The 22,713-nt window shown below is 43.5% G+C and overlaps 1 protein-coding gene across 19 annotated transcripts in view; it reads left to right on the forward strand.

Annotated features, from left to right (window-relative positions):
- ANK3 (ankyrin 3) overlaps positions 1–22,713 on the forward strand; it is a 1,906,984-nt gene that overhangs the window by 303,375 nt on the left and 1,580,896 nt on the right. The gene's annotated exons all lie outside the window — the stretch shown is intronic.

Here is a 22,713-nt window from a genome sequence, read left to right on the forward strand (position 1 = left end):
GGAAAGAAATAATGTAATATGAACAAAACAAATCATCATTACACTAGATGATGCAATTTCCACACATTTTCATCTGTGCACTGTATAGTTTTTTTTTTTTTTTGATAATCAGTTTTATTAGGTTTTGAAGAGAACAAGAAATTCAGTGGCATTAGATCAGACACATTATTCACGCACATTGCAATCATCAGAAATGACACGAATTCATAAAAGCATTCAGGGGGAGGGCATACCATCCACTGAGAAAAGTACCATATACAAGAAGCACACAAAAACCTCAGACCCTCAGTAAGTTGAACCATTTGCCCCAGATTTTACCAAACAGTTCACGACATTCCTGGGCTTCAAAAAGAGGCTCCTCCTGAGTGCCACACCAGTCCACTCCCCTCCTCCATCTCCGGACTGAGGGGGATTTAGCTTGAGACCATAGTGCCGCAATGTCTCGTTTTGCCACCGCCAACGCCGTGCCCAACAAGCGCTTATCAGCCCGGGATCCATCAAGTCCGTCAAACACCCCCAGGAGCAGACGCCGTGGTTCATGGGGCACCTCCCACCCAAGGGCCTGCGTGAGCTCCCGCTCCACCCCCTTCCAGAATTTCGCTAGGGCGGGGCATTGCCACACCATGTGGTAGAAGTCCGCTGGAGCTCGTTGGCAGCGCGTGCAGGACGGAGAGGGACGTAAGTGGGCATTGTACAGGCGCGCGGGGGAGAGGTAAGCTGCGTGGAGATAGTAGAGTTGGACTAGACGCAGCTTGGAGGAGGTCGTCAGCGTTTTGGGTGCCATAAGGGCGTCCCTCCAATCCGCGTCTTCCATGGGACCCAACCACCCCTCCCAGCGAGCGCGAAGCGGATCTAGGACCCCAGGGCTGTTGTTCACGAGGGAGCGGTAGATCCGCGACACTCCTCCTCTACCCAGGTTCCCCATCATCACCTGGGCTTCCAGGGGGCTAAATTCGGGGAAGGACATGGGGGAAGGGACGTGGACCTGAAGGACGTGCCGCAATTGTAGATACCTATAGAATTGGGAGGAATGGAGGGAGTAACGGTGTTGTAGGTCTGCAAAGGATCTGACATGGTCCCTCACCCAGACGTCCCCCAACAGCGAGATCCCTATGAGGTCCCACCTGCAAAAGTCCTGGAGAGAGGAAATCTCTGCCAGCCACGTCCCACTCCACAGGGGCGTGTGCCTGGTAAGTCTTCGATCCCACTTTAAGTATCTCAGCGCCGCACGCCAGGCCATAAACACTGCCCTGGAGACGGTGGGAAGAGCCTGTGGCACCGGGCTCCCATATAGAGCACTGTATAGTTTTATTAGTAAAATGTATGTACAAATATAATGGTCATTTCAATTGAAAATGTGGTATCTGGGATGGCAGTGTGCTACCAAACCATGAATACTCCACTCCACATCACTGCACTCTACCCTGCACCATTTCAGTTTACACCACTCTACTGCATTCTGCACCACTCCACTTTACCCCACTGCACGCCTCTCTACTCTGTATTACTCTGCTCTATGCCAAAGTATTCCTTGCCACTGTACTCTACAACACTGCACTCTTTGCCACTGCACTCTACACCATGTCAGTCTAAGCCACATCAATCTACTCTGCACAACTGCACTGTACGCCACTGTGCATTACTGCACTCTATGCCACTGCACTCCAAGCCAATACACTCTACGCCAATGCATTTTACTCTGTAACACTCAACTCAATGCCCCTGCACTCTACGCCAGTCCACTGCATGCTACTCTAATCTCCTCTGCACCACTGCACTCTAAACCACTTTACTCTATGCCATTACACTCTATGCCTCTCTATGCAACTGCACTCTACCCTGCACCACTCTACTCTACGCCACTTCCCTCTACTCTGAAATAATCTACTCTACGCCACTCTGCTCCACTCCACTCCACTCTATGCTTTGGCATTCTACGCCACTCTACTCCTAACAACTGCACTATACACTAATGCACTCTACCCAACTGCACCCTACGCCACTGTTCTATACTCTATGCCGCTTGCTCTTTTCGCCACTCTGCTCCACCATACACCACTGCACTCTGACACTTTACTCTGCAACACTGAACTCTCTGCCACTGAACTCTACACATCTCTTCTCTGCACTACTACTCTCTACAGCACTATACTATACTCTGCATCACTCCATGCCACTGCACTCTATGGCACTATACTATACTCTGCATCACTTCATGCCACTGCACTCTATGCCACTCGACTCTACTCTGCCCCACTGCCCTCTGCACCACTCTACGCCACTCTATTTTACTCTTCTCGGCGCCACTTCACTCTGCACCACTCCACTCTTCTGTGCACCACACTAATCTAAGCCACTGCTTTCTACGACCCTGCATTGTACTCTGCTGAATTTAATGCCACTGCACTCTACACCCCTATACTCTGCAACACTTTACACCAATGCACTCTAGACCATTCCACTCTATCCTATGGCACTTTCATGTATGCCACTCTGTGACTCCACACTATGCCACTCCAATACACAACACTCTCTGTCACTCTACTCCACTCTTCGCCATTCCACTCTACAACTCTCCACGCCCCTCTCCTTCGCACCACTAACTTTTAGCCATGCTGAACAGTGCCACATAGGTGTACAACATGGCTAAAACACATTGGCAAAGGCAATAGCTCTTGCGTAGGCTTTGCCAGTGCTTGTTTAGTGATTGGCAACAGGCTTCAGACTTGGGTATGGAAGGTGGCACTGCTCCCTATTTTCATATGTATATTAGTGATAATCCATGAATTACCTTCGTGACTCTATGCCAAATTAAACTTTGTTTCAGCGACGTCTTTCAGAACAAACGTTGTCCAATCAGCAGGAGTTTCAAAGGAAACTAGGAGGATGAGTTTACATAATAGTAGTGATAAAGACACAGTGCTTGCTTTGCACTGTGTTGTTATCACCAATGCGAACTGAATACTGTTATGTGCCTTTTGTACAATACATGTTTATTTATTTAGATCTGTCGTATGTTGTGCATTGGGCATGTTCATAAACATGTATTTTTATGTAGTCCATAAATTATTAATATATATTAGTTTCTTAAATGTGAATCACTAAGAGGGAATCACAATTGTTTGCAATGTACATTTTGTAGTGTTCGAAAAAAGCAGTGGACAATCACACAGTAGATGTAGCCAACATTAAACCTTAGGGTGAAGAGGCAGTAGAATAAAAGCCATGAAATGCAGAGGCCCATATAAACATGGAATAAATGGGAGCCTGCTATCCCTTTATAAAAATCTGTCTCTATTGTTACACACTGCAGTCTTGTTGCGACATTACTAGTCATATGTAGTAATAAAATTACATAGCCATTCATCTGTAATAACTTATTACAGTCTATTTGTGACATCTCTAGTTACCTGTAATAAGATAATGGCACAGCCACTCCACCATAGTGACTTCTTACAGTCTTGTTGTGACAAGTAATAAGAAAACTACATGGATATTGTGCTGCAATCGTTTATTGCAGTTGAGTTGTGACTTCATTTTGCCCACTAGCCAGAGCCAGTAGACACGGTGAAAAGCAGCTTCCTGAATAGAACGGGTAAGTACAATTTAAGTAATCAAATGGACGGCTACCAAAGCCTGCTTTAAGCTGGTGCATTTCTATTTTCTTTACCAAGCCTATCTGACACCGTCTCCTTTACATCGAGTGTACACCGCAAGATCAGCGGGTTGCGCTACATCGAGTGTACCCCGCGAGATCAGCGGGTTGCGCTAGGTGTGATACAGCACCTGAAGATTTTTGTCACGTAGCATGGACCTGCACGCAACTCCACACATTCTGGAATTATGTTCTCGGGGAGTTACATAGGGTGACCAGAGTAGCTGTGGAATTCTCAGTGCGTCATTGTTTGCTGGGACTGTTACCACTTCCTAAGAAGGGGAAAAAATGCATACACATTTGTCCAACTGGACCAACTGTTGCCGTGATGCCTTATAGCAATACACTGGGAAAAACCAACACCCCCATTCCCCTCCCGGCTGTCGTCAGGCAGAGGTCAGACTTTTTGGAGTGAGCAGTGGTGGAGGAATGTAGACTCAGGAGGGTGCGCATTGATGAGCATGCGGAAAGAGATCTTGAAAACTCGGCTAGCTTGCTGAAAGTTCTGAGAGATCACGGTGAGGGGCTGAGAGACAAAGGGGACCCGGACATGAGGGAGGACGACACAGCTTCAGCTGAGATCGAGAACTTAGGGACTGCACCAGCTGCGCATAAATCGCTAGATAGTGAGCGCTCGTCTATCCTGTATGAACCTGGCGATTTGACCGCCGAGTAGTTTTTGTACCAACCTTGCACACAGTGTGGAGAGCCCTCCCTGTCGGTGACATACGAGACTCCGAATGTATGGTAGCATGAATGTTTGTTACATCTGTTCTTCCTCTCCTCGCCATTTATTTGTGTTCACAGCTGTATTGGAGAAAAGCTGCAGGCTCCCAGGGACTGTCTGAGCAGCAGACCAGGTGCCTCAGACTAATCCTGGTGCTGCTCTCAAAGCAAGATAGCAGCGTCTGGATTGTGTAGGGAGCCTGCTTTCCCAGAGACTGCTGGGAGAGCCCCCAGGTGATTGTCGGAGGCAGTGAAAGGGACGGTACATATTTAAAAAATTATTTCTCCCGTCCCTCGCCCCCCCGTCCATTCATCCCCTGCCCCCCACTTTAATTTTATGGTGGCCGCCACTGCCCCCAAGCACTATCCTCAAGATCCTGGATCCTTGATTGCGGTCAGAGTGTACTCCTCCCTTCCTAACTGCAAGTTTCACCACATTCAATGCTGAGCATTGACGCAGACAACCTTTGTCGACTTGTTCACTGATTCAATGCCAAGCAGAACCCAAACAACTGCTTTATCAGATTAGAGGCCGACTAGTGCCCGCACGACAGCATTACCATACTCCTCACTGAGCAGCACTCAATAGATGCTGACAACCTCCATCTTCGACCACACCAGAACCATGCTGTTCATTAGCCTGCCGTCATCGAGCCCTGCTTCGGATTCCACTTGCAGGTTGCTGATGAGTCATTGAAGACCACTTTTTCTCCATAAATATTCTGACGTCAGAAGGTAAACTTTCCATTGGGATGAACCTGGTTCCTGTATCCAACTAGTGCTCCATTGTGGTCAGCCTTAACTTTTCAACTTTGACACATTCTAGCATGACCAGATAACCACAGCTGGCGCTTTGCACTTTTTGGTGCTGTTTTTTAATTCACACTTTCAAAATTCATATCTCTTATTCTACTTTATTTAATTTTTGTCATTTTGGTGTCCTTTTATTTATTTATTTAAATATGTACTCTAACTTTCTAAATTGGCTTTGGGATTTTTATTGTGTTGTTTTTCAACTGCATTACTGTTTGAGTACTGCATAAATGCTCTACATACTGCCTCTAAGTTAAGCCTGGCTGCTTTGTGCCAGACTACCAGATGGCTAAGCACAGGTTTAATTATTGACTTTAGTGGTTCACCCTGACAAAGATTTTGATTTTTATTTGAGTTGGGTTCTCTCCCCCTCAACTAATACTCCAGTTTCTTGCAGTATGTCTGGCCTGTTATGTTTATTATATGTGTTAAACTCTGAGAAAAATCTTATGATAGTAACGAAAATGTTTATTTATTAAAAATTGGGACTTCAATACAAGGGGAGCAGTGTTCTCTCTTCCTTTTTCCCACACATTCTAAAGAAAAAAAATAGCTTTGTTGCTAACTTAGTTTAAACTACTATTTACTAGAGTATGTGCTTGCAAGAATTTACATGTACTGGCTACCTATTGCATGTATTTTCACAAAGCGCATACAACATGTATTATATCTGCACCAAGAGGGTCCCTTTGAATAGAAGGTGTTACAGACCGTGGGATTAATATGTGTTGGGTGATGGTTTGCTCATATAATATAAGACATAAAGTACCCTGCTACCATACATAAAATGGATGTTGCAAGTAACCTCAAGCTTCTCTGGCCTATTAAAGGAACTCTGCTTTTGGCATTTCTTCTCTGCTTGGCCATGGAGTTTCTCGCAGACTCACAATATCCTTCTAGAGTACAATATGGGGTATTATACAAGTTTGATTTGCTTACATCAACATTGTGAGCGCTGTATGTGTGTGCCTAAATGATTGACCTCGTAGACTTAAACTGATTGGCTGATTACATGAACTATTCATTGCTTGTCATATGTGTGCCTGTTTGTTGTAGCTAGGGCACGCATTAGGAGTACCGGCATCCATTGATACAGTGGAGAAATATACGAACAAAGTCTTCTTACAGCAGCAACATTAAAAGAGAGCTGGGTGCCCTTGTTAATGACCACACACATGTTTTCACCAACAGATATACAGAAATACTGTTGTCAAGATTTTCATTTCTCAGAAGGCAGTTTTCCTGGCTTGGGTGAGCGACAGCTATGTATCTTTTATAATACAAAGAGAGGCGCCGAAACAACCCAAGCAAAGATCAAATGCGGAAAAGGAAGACAGCTTTTAAAGGCTATACATGACTCTGAAGATGTGAAACGAAATTGCACAGCTGACAGTCGACTTGATTAGTTAAATTATAGAATAGGATGGTAGCAAAAAGACGTGTCAGCACTAAGACGTGGCAATTTTCTTATGTAACTTTACTGTCATCTCTTGCTTGGAGATGAAAGAAAAATGGACTGTATGTTCTAGTCTGAGAAAGATGAGTTAATTTACAAAGATGAGTTAATTTACAAAGGACAGAGTCTGGTCTCATTGGCGGGGAAACTAATTTATTGATGTTTAAGAAATTATTCTGGGATATGCTGTGCTTGCTAATGACCAGGTATGCAAGACAGCATTGAGTGAGAAAGCATTGGCAAAGCCAGTGGGTCTCGCCTATGCAAGGGCAATTGGTTTTGCCAATGTGTTTAGCCACGTTTTACACCAGCATGGCTGCTGTTCATTTTGACTGAAGGTTTGTCGCATAGAAGGGAGTGGCGTAGAGTAGAGTGGCGTGATGTAGGTTAGAGTGGCATAGAGTAGAGTGGAGGGGCGCAGAATGATGTTGAGTGTTGTCGTAGAGTGGAGGGGCATAGAGTGGAGGGGCATAGAGTGGAGGGGCATAGGGTGGAGTGTCGTAGGGTGGAGTGTCGTAGGGTGGAGTGTCGTAGGGTGGAGTGTCGTAGGGTGGAGTGTCGTAGGGTGGAGTGTCGTAGGGTGGAGTGTCGTAGGGTGGAGTGTCGTAGGGTGGAGTGTCGTAGGGTGGAGTGTCGTAGAGTGGAGTGTCGTAGAGTGGAGCGTCGTAGAGTGGAGTGGAGTGTCGTGGAGTGTCGTGGAGTGGAGTGTAGGGGTGTAGAGTGGCATGGCACAAAGTGGAGTAAAAGTGCTGTGGAGTACTGCAAAGTGGTGTGGAGTGGTGGAGACTGGATTAAAGTGGCATAAAGTGCCCTAAATTGGAGTGGTAGTGTGGAGTAAAGTGGCAAAGTGTGTCATAGATTGGAGTGGTGTATAGTGGTGTAAAGTGGCAGAGTGTCATAGATTGGAGTGTCATAGAGTGTCATAGCGTGTCATAGGATAGACTGTCTTTGAGTAGAATGTCGTGGAGTGTTATGGAGTGTTATGGAGTGTTATGGAGTGAAGTGCCATAGAGTGTCGTAGATTGGAGTAGCGTAGAGTGAAGTGGTATAGTGTTGTAGATGGAGTGGCGTAGAGTGTCGTAGAGTAGAGTTTCGTGGGTAGAGTGTCATAGAGTGTCTTTGAGTAGAATGTCGTGGAGTAGTGTGTCATGGAGGGGCATAGAGTGTTGTGGAGCAAAGTGTCATAGGGCAGAGTGGAGTGGCGTAGCATAGAATGGAGTAAAGTGTCATAGAGTGAAGTGGCAAGAAGTATCATGGATTGGAGTGGCATAAACTGGCTTTGAGTGGAATGGAGTGGCATAGCAGAGAGTGGAGTAGAGTGTCATAGTGTGTTGTGGAGTGTTGTAGAGTGGACTGGCGTACAGTGATGTAGAGTGGATTATGCATGGTGTGATAGCGCATTGCCATTACAGACAACACAATTTCAGTTGAAATGACGATTATATTTGCACAGACATAAAGTTTTAGTGATAAAACTATACAGTGCACAAACAATGATATGTGGAAATAGCATCCCCAAGTGTATGTTTTTTTTTCATTGTATTCAAATATTTGTTGTCTCCGCACTTGAGAATTACACAAAACAAATGTGCGTTACTTGTGCTTTACTAATTCTTATATATATGCGAAATATTTGCTAATTTCATTTACAGACATTTAAATGTTGTTGTGTGTTACAGGCTTTCTGAGTACCCAGCAGGATTATCACATAAATCCTCTCACTTTGAGGTCACAGAAAGAAAAGTAAACCCCAGCTCCCACGAAGACAGAGCCTAACGTTTGACCTCTGTCTTTGAATGCACAGCAAATGTGACAAGTTCAGAACAAATTGTAAAGGGATGTTAACAGAAAGTGAGTGTATGGAAGGATACAGAGAATAAGGTATGCTCCACGGAATCGGCTAACTCAAGCTGGACAGCCTAGAACAAAGCCAGCAAATAGAAAGCAATCAAATATGAGTTACAAACCACAAAGCCAATGGGTGGGTTGAATGCATTCCCAGGGAAGCTTTCTGAATGTCCCCAAGATGTTTACAGCAAATCAAACAGCGCAGGCTGTGACTGGCTGCACGTGAGGCAGTCTCTCTTTCATGAAGAAGAGGCTCCTATGCTGTTGCTGGTAAGGATACCGTTGTATGTTGTCTGCTGGCATGGCATGATGTTAATAAAGCTGCTTGCCTTAAAGTAAGGAGGATCTTCTTAGGATTGCGTAGTTGTTGGGTGCCAGAGCTCGTAAAGGCAGCTAGGTGTACAAGCTGCAACCTCTTCACAAGAGAAAAGGGTGCATTTCTACTGCTGTAAAACTTTGAAACACTGAACATGTTATTGTCAAGTTCAATGTGTGGGATCATGCCTCAGAATTACGAATGTTAAAAGTGTTGCTATTAGCTCTTTCCTTTATCCCATGTAGTTCCCCCTGGAAGTTTTGTTTTTGGTGGCTGTCTGAGAGGCCGTAATCCCTAAGGACCATTCAAACTACAGATTGAGTTCAGGAGGATACCCCAATTCTCATCTCCCTCTTTCTTACTCTTCCATTGTTTTATGTATTCCTGGGTGAATTGAAATATATGTATGCCAGAGTTGCTTTAGAAGGATCAACTTGATCTCCTGCAGTTAGACGTAGACGCTCTACCCATCCCAAACTGTTCTCTGAGAAGGGGAAACTGACCCTGGCCAGATTTACTGACACCTTAGAATAGTAAGATGCACTGGGCATTGTTTCGTCACTGGCTCCCTAATCGTAGCCCACTGTTCACCTTTGTTATGCAACGTGGAGCTTCTATGTAGCTTACAGAACTTTACCTGGTCTTGGACCTCCCGAGATCCCTTGCCGTATAACTATATGCCGAGTTTGCAGCATGAGTGGTTGCCCACTTCCTTGTGTCTGGGACTAAGCCAAAGCCCTGCTAACACTCTATTTCCCTGTCCTCCAGCTGCTGTTGTCCAGCTTGGAAGTTCCCAGGAAGCCCCAGGTAGTCCTGCTTCCATAGAAAGCCTTAAGGCACCTACTTTCTCTGTACCCCTAATTGGAAAGCAGAGAAAGGCATCTGAGAATTTGACCTCGTCAGACATCAATGTTCATAAACGTCTACCTGCCTCTTGAAATCTGTGATGAGGTGGAGGTATGCTGCCTGAGAGATTGCCCGGGACCACCTTTTGATCATTGTTCTCCATTTCTTCACTTGCTGACACTGAGCAGTGTCCGCCTTAACTGGCTAGCCAGCTGACCGGATCCAGGCATCTTAGAGTTTCACTCTTGAGACCCATCTACTTTGGGCAGTTGCATCTGCGTGCTCTTTGGCACCCTTGGTTTGAGTAACCTCACCATACCCCTACGTATGTTTGCACATTCCAAGATTTTGTCTCCTTACTTTCAAGGAACCCATGAAGCTGTTGTTTCTATTTATTATTTATTTGAGAGTTTTATATATCGCTAGCTAGACCTGAAGGTGTCAGAGCTCCTTACAACAGCAAATGTTCACATCAAAGAAGTCTATACAGAGCATCTGTGTCAGAGCGCTTTACAATGGTAAATGTTGACAACATAGATAAGTATATACAGAACAGATAAGTCACATCAGATCAAATCAATTAATCTGGGACATTGCATATATAAACATCATCAGAGAAGAGTTTCTGATCCTCTCTCCTAAACAAGAGTAAAGTCTACAATCATGTAATTTAAAGTCCACACTAGTGGGGATGGTTAAGTTAAGGGGATCTCAAAAGGTCGTAAAAATGCAGGAAAAATATGTATGTTTCCTCACTGTTAACTACCTTAATGCTGTATTGGTTTACTCTCTGTGGTCGACCACACGAATCCTCACATGTACCTCGAGCAAACTATTTTGCATTTATTTATTTTTCTATGCTATGTTCATTTGTTAGGTGCACGTACACAAGGCTTATGATATGATCCTGCCTGGATACAGGCCCAGAATCAATCCTGCAGCCGTGTTCTGAACGAACTATAATCGATTTGTTTTATAGCAGCAGCAAGAAGCCATTAGTCAAGTTTTGATTGATCACAGTTACATGCAGTGTAGAGCCATAGAAGGGTTGCCCCTTCTTAGGGGATTCTAGTTGTAAGAATTTAAGTATGGAAAGCATTGGCTATATGGGCCTTCAACGAGAGACCAGAGTCCAGGCTATCCATTTTAGTGGGCATAAAGGGAGCACAACCAGTGCTACATTTGAGCTAGTGGTTGCAGGTGAGGCCCAACGACACTCATGAAAACAGACACTGTGTGTACAGTGGCAAGAAATATTCATGAGATGTTCTCTAGGTGTATTTTGGATAGCTAAGAAATCAACTGTGCTGTGTTGCTATAGCAACTGTCAATGACCTTTAGGTGAAGTGGTCTGTTATAGCCTCAGTTTGTTGCCTTAATCTAATGTTTGAGAACACTTTGTTTTATGAACACAGTGTGTATGCAGCTTGAGATACAAAGCATCCCTTTTGCAGGAATGTTTTATGTTCCTCCATTTTATTAACTGCGTCTTTTTCCACGGAGGTGCACAAACAATGGCTGTTTACTAAGTCTGTATCCGCATCCATGCTGCCTGGCATTGCTGCTTTGCCTTTTCAGCTTGCAAGCAGTACTTACTCTCAGAGTCTCTGGATCCCTGGAGCTTGGTAGGTATTGGAACTTTGTCAACATCAGAGTTTACAGTCATAGTTCAGTGTGTAGCTACTGTTCCTGAATGTATGACTGTAGTGTGTTTTACAGTTGCCCTGATTTTGTCCATTGACTGTCGAAACCCTTTTGCTAGGAGGATTAATGATTTATTGTATAACTACTGTGCATTTATACTTCATTGTTGTCTGGATTACTATGTTCTATTATACCCAGTTAAACTTTCTTTTGAATTAAGCCTTGGACTGCTGGTGAGCTTCTACCAAGAGCATAATGGATGCTTGAGGGACCTCCACTTTCTGTGTGGACAGAGTGCTTGTGAACCTGAGCTTTCTCTCTTTTATAGAGCTCAGTGGCGGGGCGGCTCCTCCACTGTGGCGGAGGAGCATCGCCCCCCTGCTTTTAAGCAGTGCAACGTAAAGGAAACATAAAATCATAATAACTTGAGTTACTATTATTTTAGGTTTCTGTGCTGCTTTGCGGGAGGGCAGGCGGGTGGGCAGAGCTGCTCTGCTCTCGGAGCAGTGCAGGCAAGGAGTGGTTTTCCCACTCCTAAGTGCACATGACTGTTTGGCTGGCCCTCTTGGGCCTCCCAAAACAGTCATGCGCACTTTCCATGTTCTCCATGCAGACTTCATTACAGCTTGCGTGGAGAACATGCCTAGGCCCCCATTCCCTGGCTGAGCATCAAACCAGGAAGCTCAGACAAATTACAATGCTGCACTGCAGCGTTGTGATTCGTCAGGGGAGCCTGGCTGTGCTTCCTGTTCCTCAAGTCAAAACGAAGGGAGCAGGAGCAGAGACACATGACCCAGCAGCAAGGTAAGAGTTTTTTGTGTTTTTTTTTTTTTTTTTTACCTGCCCCCGCCACCTGCGAGCCATGCCAGCTGCCACTGCCCTCTCCAGTGGCCACATCCTGCCACACAACTGCCATATAAGATGCTGTTTGTCCGAAATAACTTAGAAGTCTGATGTGACTTGGAGGGGTTAGCCTGGATCCAATGCTTACATATAGGCTAGCTGAGTGAATAAATAGAGGTGCCATTGTTCCACTCCTATAGAAACATGCATCCAGGGACAATAAGGGGTATAAATTCATTTGACTGAGCCTTCTCTAGAGAACTCTGTCTCCATGTATGACCCACACTGCTTCTTACAACTCTTCCCTTGGACCCATTGGTCCCAGGGTCGGTGACTCAAATTTCAGATGAGTGTTTTATTCTCTCTTCAGTGTAGGTAGATATGGGCTCTCTTGAGTACCACCCTGCAAAGGGAACAAGCTGGATGGGCAGACTTTCTTTGTATTGTATCTGATGACAAATAAGTCTGCGCCACGGAAACCAATGGACAAGCATTCCATGGCATCATATGTAATGGGCAATCCTTCAGTGGCAAGGTAGCTGATGCAATAAGCAATGTACAGCCATAAGCAATGTGCATTTTCTCTGGGCAGAGTAAATTTGAAGGGTGTATTACACATTTGCTTTATATAGGTGTTCGATGCATATAGTTTACCCTGGCACATGGTTTAGAATGGATGACATTGGTTTTGATAGTATTTCCCAAAACTCGTTTCTTGTGCTTCCATTGTTTATAAAGTGAGGCATTGCATAGGTACATGCATCTTTTTCTACAGCAGAAGAATAATTACTCTGGCTACTTAAACATATATTGAGCTGTCTGTAAAAAGTACTGCAGACTTTGGTGAGGAACCCGTTCTGTAATCCATCTTTTAATGGGAGAAGAAGGAAATGACCTATTTGCAGGGGTGTAGGCTTGCCGACTTTTATGACCGATCAGTTGACAAACTGTGAACAAAAAATGAAGTTTGTCGTATGCTGCTCACATCAAAGACATTGGTCCCAGGTTGTGGTTTTCAGCCTCCAGGATCAGACTCCTGCAAGACGGGGGCCCCTTAAACACTCATCTCTGATACATGCGGTAGATGGTAATGCACACCAAGCCACCAAATCAATCACTCAATCAACCAGGGTTCTCATAGAGCACGGCTAATAACCCGTTAGGATCTCATGGAGCTGGAGTAGGTTTGTCCATGGGAATGTAGTCCTGAAGCATGTTGTCTTCTTTTGTACATACTTTAATCATGAATTGTCTATGATGGCAATGCATAATTATTATTTTTAGAAGGTTTACAAGCAGAAAGTGGCGCATCCCGCAGTGGTGTTGGGAATGTCGCACTTGGGGCTTCATATACAAAGGGTTTTAGCATTCACAAACCCTCAGATATGGTAAATCAGAGAGGTTGTGAACGTTAAACCAATTTTTTGTATCTTCTAAACCTTCTTAGCAAATCAGAAAGGGTAAGCTAATGGGTTTTTAACCCCTTCCCCGCTCATGACGGAACCACTCCGTCATGAGCCACGGTTGCGCTGTGCTCATGACGGAGTGGTTCCGTCATGCTGTGGCCGTTGGCGGCCGCTCCGCCCACGCGGTGCTAATTCCCCGCCTGTGCGGGCGATTAGCGCAGTGGGCGGAGACGTGACGGATCTACTCCGTCATGAGCACAGCTCAACCGTGGCTCGTGACGGGAGTGGTTCCGTCACGAGCACAGCGCCACCGCACCTGCCCCCAAACCCCCCCAGCGCCGCGGCGGAATTCCTGCCGCGGCGAAGGGGTTAAATGGTTTCAGAATTGCAATTTGGAAGGGGCATGTTTCCAAATAGTCATTATCACCCAGATGTATTAATGATTTGTGACTGTATTTTGGTTGCAAAACATTGAAAAGTTACTGACCCCCAAGTTGGGCTGATAACTGATTTGCAAGGGGTAAGGAGCCCCATTTGGACTCCTTTACCTTTGAAAGTTTTGGAAAAAGTTTCAGAGAGAATAGATCTTTGTGCATGTTACCACTGCTAACTCTCCTTTTTAGGTCTCGCCTGGCGAACGCAGCGCGAAGCGCTGTCGCCAGCGAGATCTATTGTTGCTGACTTGCCTCGGAAGTGGGACAGGAGATGGGCACGCGCATGGTCTCGGCGGATTTGAGTTGGTGTACGCGCCCACAGCCACGCGGTGTGCACATCTCCTGTTCCCCTTCCCTCGCAAGCCAGCATGCAGTTTCACTTTCGTTAACAAGCACGTCCTAGGCAGCCTCATGCTATTTCATTTTTTTTTTTAAATGCGCACGCGCGCTCCATCAGAGCTTTTTAGAAGATTGCGCTAAGGCTGCAAGACATAGATCATTTTACTGCAATTTCTCTTAACCTCAATATACCAAAATAACTCTAAATGATGAATGTATACATTGTCCTGTTACTGCTCAGGAACTACCATCCATCTAACCTTTACATGTTTAATTAACTCCACCCAAACCTGCTAATGGCCTAATGTACCGTGTAATACAGTTGACCTGTACAGAATTTTGTGGGTAAATGGTTAGTGGTGAAGCAACTGGATCTTCTTTGGAAAGGGAGCACAAAGTAGTAACTAGGAGTCTGAAAGGATCCAACTAAAGGAATTGACACATGTAGGAATAGTCAAGTCAATGTCTGAATCACTGCGCACAAATCCAAGGCATGCACAGATGGGCTCACCTAACAAACGCTTAATTCAGTTATACCAAACAATGTGCAGCTTCAAAGGAAGTCACCCGGTAAAAAGAAGTGGAAAAAAACTCACTCGAGGGTGCCAACATTAGAAGTAACACTCTCGCACAACTTTAATTTCCGCGCCACAAGTACTTAGTAAAACAAATTTTGGGGTGTCAGAGGAGGGGGGGGACACAAAAAAAGGGGGCATCCAACTGATACAGAAAAATCTACGTGACAAAAAAGGAGTCTTCCTGAAATAAGGAGTATTACACATTTCCCAAAAATGTTCCATCTCAGACCTAAGTAATACATCCATTCTTCTATTTTTTATTTAATTTTGGAATTTGTAGTACTGCATTTAAAGAACAAAGACCAAGTCTCAGAATGCAAAAAATACACCAGACTGCTTCAAGCGGATAAATTAAATGCTCCAGGTTACTCCGAAAAATATGATGTATAACCCTTACAGGCAGTGCCCCTCCCAGAGAACACGAGTGACACATTTTGCTACCCAAAGCAGACCCAGCCCTCCAAAAGAGAAGGGGGCAGATTTACAAACCCTTGCGCCACTTTTGCGTCACGTTTCCCGTGTTAAAAATAAAGCAAAAGTAGCGCAAGGGCCTTGTAAATAAGCCCCAAGGTATGTAAACGCCATAACAGGAGCGACTGTGTTTTCCCCCACCGGACCACCTCAATCAGTCAGTGGTCAGTTGTTCAGTGTCCATAGTACTTACACTACACGGTCCAGTGCCGAGGGCATGGTGACAGATAAGCTTCCGTCTCGGTAGTTGCTGGAGATCTACGCACGTGTAGGAGGAAAGCCAGCAGGAAAACTTGGCTGTCTCAGCCTAATGACGTAACGAACTCTTAAACCAGTCAATTCTCTGAGACTAACAAGCTACAGCCGCCCATAACGATAAACACGTTTAAAGATGGCACTACTACGTGGCCGCCGTTAGAGACTGTGCCTGCTTATTAAAAACACGTTCTCTGTGTTTTCTATTAGAAACGACAATTGTTGTGCTAATGGGTTATTAAACAGGTTGGTAAAAGAACATTAAACTTACTGCAAGCAAACATTTTTTAAACAAAGTATCCAGGGTGAGTTTAGAACAGGTGGCGATTCTCGTTAGTTCACACAAAACCAAATTTATTTTGAATTTCTTCATAATTTTACCTGGTTTCGTTAAAAATAAATAGCTTTTTTACAAATTAGAATAACATGCTGCTTCCAATGCCTCTAGGACGTTATATTTGTTAGGGACTTTCTCTGAATTGATAGGTCTACCAAGATGGCTACCCAAAAGATACGCAATAGATCTAAGGTTACAGTACTGTAGCTGGAAATTAAGCATCACATACACACAACACACAAGCCAGCCTTCTAGACAAGCATTTGCAATGGAATAGGTCTCGCATTTACGCAAGTTTAAGCTATTGGCATTGTAAATGACAATGCCTTTTATTTATGTTTTAAAAACAAAAACAAAAATAAAACGCATTGTTACTTGCAATGTCAATAGCTCAAACTTGCGTAAATGCGAGACCTATTGCATTGCAAATGCTTGTTATAAATGTAGTGCTGTTTTGAAAAATGGACTACATGTTTAAAGTAAAAATCTTTGTTTAAACACAATTGCCGACATGGTGGTCTACTGGCCCTTGCAGGCCACCATCCCTGTGCTTCTGGCCATCCACCAGGGGTTGTAAATTGCGACCTGACTAATGAATATTATTAAGGTAGGTCATTCTGTTCTGTAACACGTCCAATTTGCTATTGGGTGAATTCACCGATTTGTAGATAGTGCTCTTTGAAAAATAGTATTCCAGTCGCAAAAAGTCGGTGCACAATTTGTAACCACTATTTGCGAATGTAATAATAGCCCTTAATATGGCTTCACAATTACATTGTGCATTAAAGTAAAGCCTTAAAAAAATGCAAGCAATATCTGCCACAGTGTACACGATGGAGCACATCATGGTAGCTAGTAATGAGAAATACGAACAACTGGGCCACAGGAATGGACAAGAACAAACTGAGATCAGAAAATCTATAATGATGAGACACAGTATATTACAAACTGAACCAGATCAAGGTGGCAACTGATATGCAGGGCCAGGGCATCCTGTTTAACCACAGACATCACAAACAGAAATATAGAGTTTAAACCGGTGTCTCCAACCAGTGGATCATGAGCTACCGGTAGCTCATAGACATCTTTAGAGTAGCTCACAGCCTTGAGTACCTTTTTAAATAAGCACAGGGTCATATTTTCCTTTTAAAGTTAAGGGAAGGCTGTGTTTATTTTACATTATCTTGCGGCTGCAGATAGCAGAACCTGATAATGAGCAGTGCTGGAGTCAGATTTATGACCCAGGGCACAGAGGTAAAGAACTGAGGTATTTAAATCTTAAATAAAAGTCCTTGTCAACTCAGTATTGGAGCCTGAGAACAAAATTATGTTTCTGAATGCCTTTAAATGGGAGTAAATTAAATTACTTTAGTGATTAAATTAACTCCTGATTTTAACATTAACTTGTTTCAAAGTGCTGCATTTACAAAAAACAGGCCCCTTGCTCCTAGTGGCTAGTAGACACTGCCATATTTATAACTGGCAAATACTGTCATTTTTATCAAATGGGAGACATTTAAAGTGGATAAAATTACTTTTATGACACATTGAGTCAATTGTTTTCTCCACTTTCAATTAAGCCAATTACGTCTTAATATTTTATTAAGCATGTTTCTTCACTTTAAATTCCTCCTATTTAAATAAATGGATGTATTTTTGGGTTATACATATGGCACAGTGTCTACGGGCCACTGGGTGCAAGATGCCTATTGTTTGAATGTGACGCTTTGAAATGGGGGGAAATTTGAATGATGAGTTTTATGGAATCCTTATAAACATAAAGTTAACTCGTCAATTTAATTTCCTCCCATTTCAAAGTGTCTCAATTACACAAAGCACGCACCCTGATCACAGTGGCTGGTAGAAGCATTGTTATGTTAATAACTGAAAATTACAGCCATTTCTTTGTTTGAGAAATTTAAACTGCCGAAAAATGTTCCATATTATGAAAAAAAAATTCAGAACAGTTTTCTGCACTTTAAATTTCTCCCATTTAAAAAAAGTTTGTATGTTTGTGTTATATATGTAACAGTACCACATATGACGAATGATATGTCATGTGGCACAAGTACATGCAACACAGACTCTCATTCACCCATACACTTCTATTCCATTCACATGCACACATGTTCATACATCCCCAAAGACCACGCACTCACTGACTCACATGGCAGCCCTGTCATAGTGCCCCTGGTCAAAGTATTTTGTTCAAACCCTAGTCTTTGGCTCTATCGACATTAGGCTTAGATTCAATTAAACTGGGCGTGGGGGTGTTTGGTAACATTGCGCGAGTGGCTTGGCTTTCAGTGGCTCACAATGATTTTCAATGATCAGAATTAGCTCTCACTACATAATAGGTTGAAGAAGGGGCCTAACATAATGAGTGAGACAAAAAACAACTTGGTCTGCATTCCGTCCCTACTTTGTCCAATAGTTCCTGGTAAGGATTCATATTTGAAAACCAATATTGGCAAAGCCAAAAGGTATTGCCCACGAAACATACTGATTTGTCAATTCCTATTTTTTCCTAGATGGTTTCTGTACAAGCTCAGATAAGTGCAGCGGCCCTCTTCAAATTATTATTTTTTCTTAGAATAAAACCATTTGAAGATGGCTGTTCAAATGAGGGATCATCTTCGAACTGTTTTTCTTATTCTTTAAGAAAAGCCAGTTCAAGATGTCTGCTGCGAGTGCACACAACTGCTGTTGCTTAGAATTTACACTGAGTTCTTCAAATGGGATTAACAGGAGTTTAATACAGATGCTGTTAACACATCACTTACTCCAAGGAGATAGGAAAGCATGTTCCTTACAGTCACTCTTTCCACATCCAGTTTAGAAGTTGAGATCTCCCAAAGAGCCTTTAATTTTATAGTGGTATCTGCTCAGTAAACGATACATATATATTATATTTATTTATTCGATCAATAATATCATTTATATCAAAACGTTCAAAGCCAAAAAAAACCCTGTAAAAAATGTAATTAGATCATACATAAAATGCTTTTAAAACAGGCTATCGCATACCTCTGGCAGTATTAAAGTTTTACAGGAGATTTCAAATTTTTCAAAAATAATAATTATAACCTGCAATCATTTAGATTCCCTTTGCTTCATTGCTCGTTAATTGGAATTCCACTAAGACAAGTTGCTGAAGAAACTGGTTAGACCAATGACAGGGTATTGAATCAAAAACTCAGTTGTTTAGAGTTACGTGACGTTTCCCCCAACATTTGCCATAAAGCGAGTGCGCACCCCCGAGTTGCTGTTCTCTGCGTCCTACCACATTTCCAAACAGTAATAACTTTCACTGTTCATGCTCATTGCAATTAATGTGTAAAATATGCCTATGTTCTTAAGCTATGTTTGCTGTGGTTAAAAGTAAGGAACATTTTGCTACTAATGCACATTTTTTTAGCATTACTTTGTTGCCCGCAGTCACCCAAGTAAACTGCACTTAGGCGCCATATTTGTTAGCCTACTACGTTTATCGCTTTTTAACCCCAGGCAACGGATGAAACACTGCAGCTGTTTTACTGTTGATAATTAACGTAGCTTAGAATAAGTGGAGTGGAAAGCTATGCTATGATCTCTTATATTCACGTTGAAGATTTCCTGGTAAACTTACATACATGGCAGATTAGGTTTGGCACCTTTTTCAGAGAAGAATACTGGCCTTGTGTTAATGTTGCAGAATCAAGGCTGTGTCCCTACTTGAATCCAATTTTCTATATAAGGTGCCTTTCCACATCATTTTGGCCTCTAGTAGTTTCAGTAATAATTTAGAAATAGTTGAGACGACTCTAGAATATGTTTTAAGTCTTTTGTCCCTGTGTTTGCTGTACATATGGAAAAATACCAGCTTCTAGGGATTTTCCTAAACATTTTGATAGGCCTTTTCATGAGAATTCTGACCAAATACTGGCCAGGTGGTAACCTTAAGTAAGATCCCTAAATGTCGCCCCTATCCCAGATAACATAAAGCGTTACATTTCCTGGGATCTCGACCTGTATTATAGCCTTCGAGCCCGCCGTAGCGGGCACTACCGTCCATTAAAGGCATGCTCCAGCATTGGAGATGGCCCGTTTGTAACAAGGGAGCGGACCTTTAATGGCCGGTAGAGCCCAGCCACTGAGGGCTCTGAGGCTATTAGAACATTCCGCCCCTCGATGGCAGAATGTTCTAATTTGTAAAACAAAGGCCTCACAGAGCTCGAGGGGGGTTTAAATCCCCTCGGGCTCCGTGAGGCCTTTGTTAAACATTGGAATGTTGATGCTCCGGGCTTCTAGCGGCCATTAGAAGCCCGGAGCTCTCCACTGTTTTCAATGGGGCTCTCAACATCCAATGTTCTAATATTTCCGGGCATGTGTACTACAAACTGTGAAGTCAGCTCACCAAAGAGCTCGAGGGCCATATGGATGTTGTCAGTTACAGGAGTTTGCATAAACTGCTTCGTGTTTGGCTTTGGCTGATGCTCTGAAGTTCCTCGGAGAAGAAACAGCTGCACTGCAAAGATTCTAAAGAACTTAAGTGAACGTGACACTTTTCACCCCATTTGTTTTTTTTCGCAGCGAACCCATTAGCACAATTCCTTCCATAACGTAAACCATGCAGATGGCAATTCACAAGCGTGGCCGGGGGGATTATCTAGGAGTTTTGGAACGGAATGCTGCTATGTTCACATTCCAAAACTGTGAAAACATCAGAGATTGTGCACTCAGTATCTCGAGTACTTCCAGCTTCGAATCTTTCTTTTCAGAAATTCATGTTAACTATTTCTACTCTCAAAAGCCTGAGGCATTAAAACGGGAGAGACAGAGAGTTCCCTCCTAGGCAGGCACATTCTTATTCCTGCACAAACCCCTGTTGGCGCGAAGGTGGAATTCCGAGACTTGCAAATAACCCTGGAACACCACAGTTTTCCCATGGTGAATTGTAGCAAGCCAATCAACTGAAACTTATCTGATGATAAACAAGTGGTGTGTTCCAATATGTGCGCAAAACACCGCATTGTACGTATAATTTGTCATTTACCAGAGGGAAACTCAAATTAGGAGGTATTTACCACACCCAGCGGTGACTATATTTGCCCGGGTATTAAATGCCTCACCATTTCTCAGCCCATTTGGAATCAAGACCAGGGTACAGAGAGGCTGGTAAGATCTCCTTGGGCTGTTGGATCTAAACCTGACATCCATGTGACGGCACATCAAGGGGCTACATACAATACATAGATTTATTCTCTCCTTTGGAAAATGTCAGTCAGTTTAATGCTTAAGATGCCTGTCGACCAGATCTTATTTCCAGAAATGTTCTCAACCTTTCAAAACTTCATTATTCCTTACATTCATATTTTTAAATGTAAATATTCCTGCTTTTTCAATGTTAAAATCGTGCTTTTCTTTGTAAATGTTCCATCACAGAATTCTTTGTTTGTATCCTCTGACGTGGGATCAAGCCAATAGAGGCGCTCTAATCTCGGCACTGCACCCTGGGAACAGAGAAGATAAATTATTCAACTGGATATGCAGGAAAAGACAAAGGGAGTGTAATGCTTGCAGATAGTCTCAGACACTGGCTTTTGCTCTGGCAGTATTCTATTTTTTTTTGCCCACTGTGCCACTGTAGCCAGAGACTATATGCAAATCAGACATGGTCTAGCTACAATAGGGACAATCCCAACTGAACTGTCAAGCCAGGTTCCCTCTGACCAGGAACACAAGCAAAACAACTCCAGACCAATAAAGGCCTACTTATGCCTTATCAGTGAGGTATCGCTTGAGTTCTGTGGCAAAGAGAGCACAGGATCTACATCCGGACCTACCTGTGGCATTTAGAGCAGTGCAGGGTGAAAACACAAGGGTGATGCATGGATAGTCTCTTCCACTTACAATTGCTCTGTCATGCCGCTGCTGCAGCCACCATCCATCTGGGCCCTTGATGGTGGGAAGCGCAGCTTTATTGGCACCACGTGTGCAAAGAGTCTTGTTGCAGCTCCAACAGGTGCCATCTTTACTGCATCCACTTGCCCCTCGGCAGATGGACCGTCGGTGCAGTCCTTTTCTTGCCGTTCCTCTCCCTAGTGGGCCCTGACGGTCTTCAGCCCTTCCTTAGTACTTTAGTTCCCAGTCCAAGATGACCACCTCCATTCAGTTCTTTGTCTTCCCAGACCCTGATGGACGCCACCCATAACCTTTTTCCTCACTTCTGTTCTTTTACTATTTAATGGAAAGATATGAGCTATTCCTTGCTTCAAAAGCTTCAAGTAGTTGTCGTAGCATGTTAGACCTATCATCCTTAGGGTGGTTTTCCCCAGACATTTTGCCTTATACCTCCTGTTTTTGCTGATTCTTTTGGTTGGTCTTAGGACTCTGAACACCATTCCACTGCTAACCAGTGCTAAAAGTGCATGAGCTTCTCCCCTAAATATGGTGACATTGATTCATACCTGATTGGCATATTTGATTTACTGATAAGTCCCTTGTAAAGTGGTATAACATATACCCAGGGCCTGTAAGTCAAATGCTACTAGTTGGCCTGCAGCACTGATTGTGCCACCCACATTAGTAGCCTTTCAAACCTGTCTCAGGCCTGCCATTGCAGTGCCTGTCTGTAGTTTACTCCCACTTCGACTTGGTATTTAAAAATACTTGCCAAGACTCAATCTCCCCTTTAATTACATATGTCACTCCTAAGGTAGGCCTTAAGTAACCATAAGGGCAGGGTGCTCTGTAAAAAAAGGTCA

The sequence above is a fragment of the Triturus cristatus genome, chromosome 1_2, assembly GCF_964204655.1.
Source record: "Triturus cristatus chromosome 1_2, aTriCri1.1, whole genome shotgun sequence".
In the NCBI taxonomy this organism is placed as follows: Eukaryota; Metazoa; Chordata; class Amphibia; order Caudata; family Salamandridae; genus Triturus; species Triturus cristatus.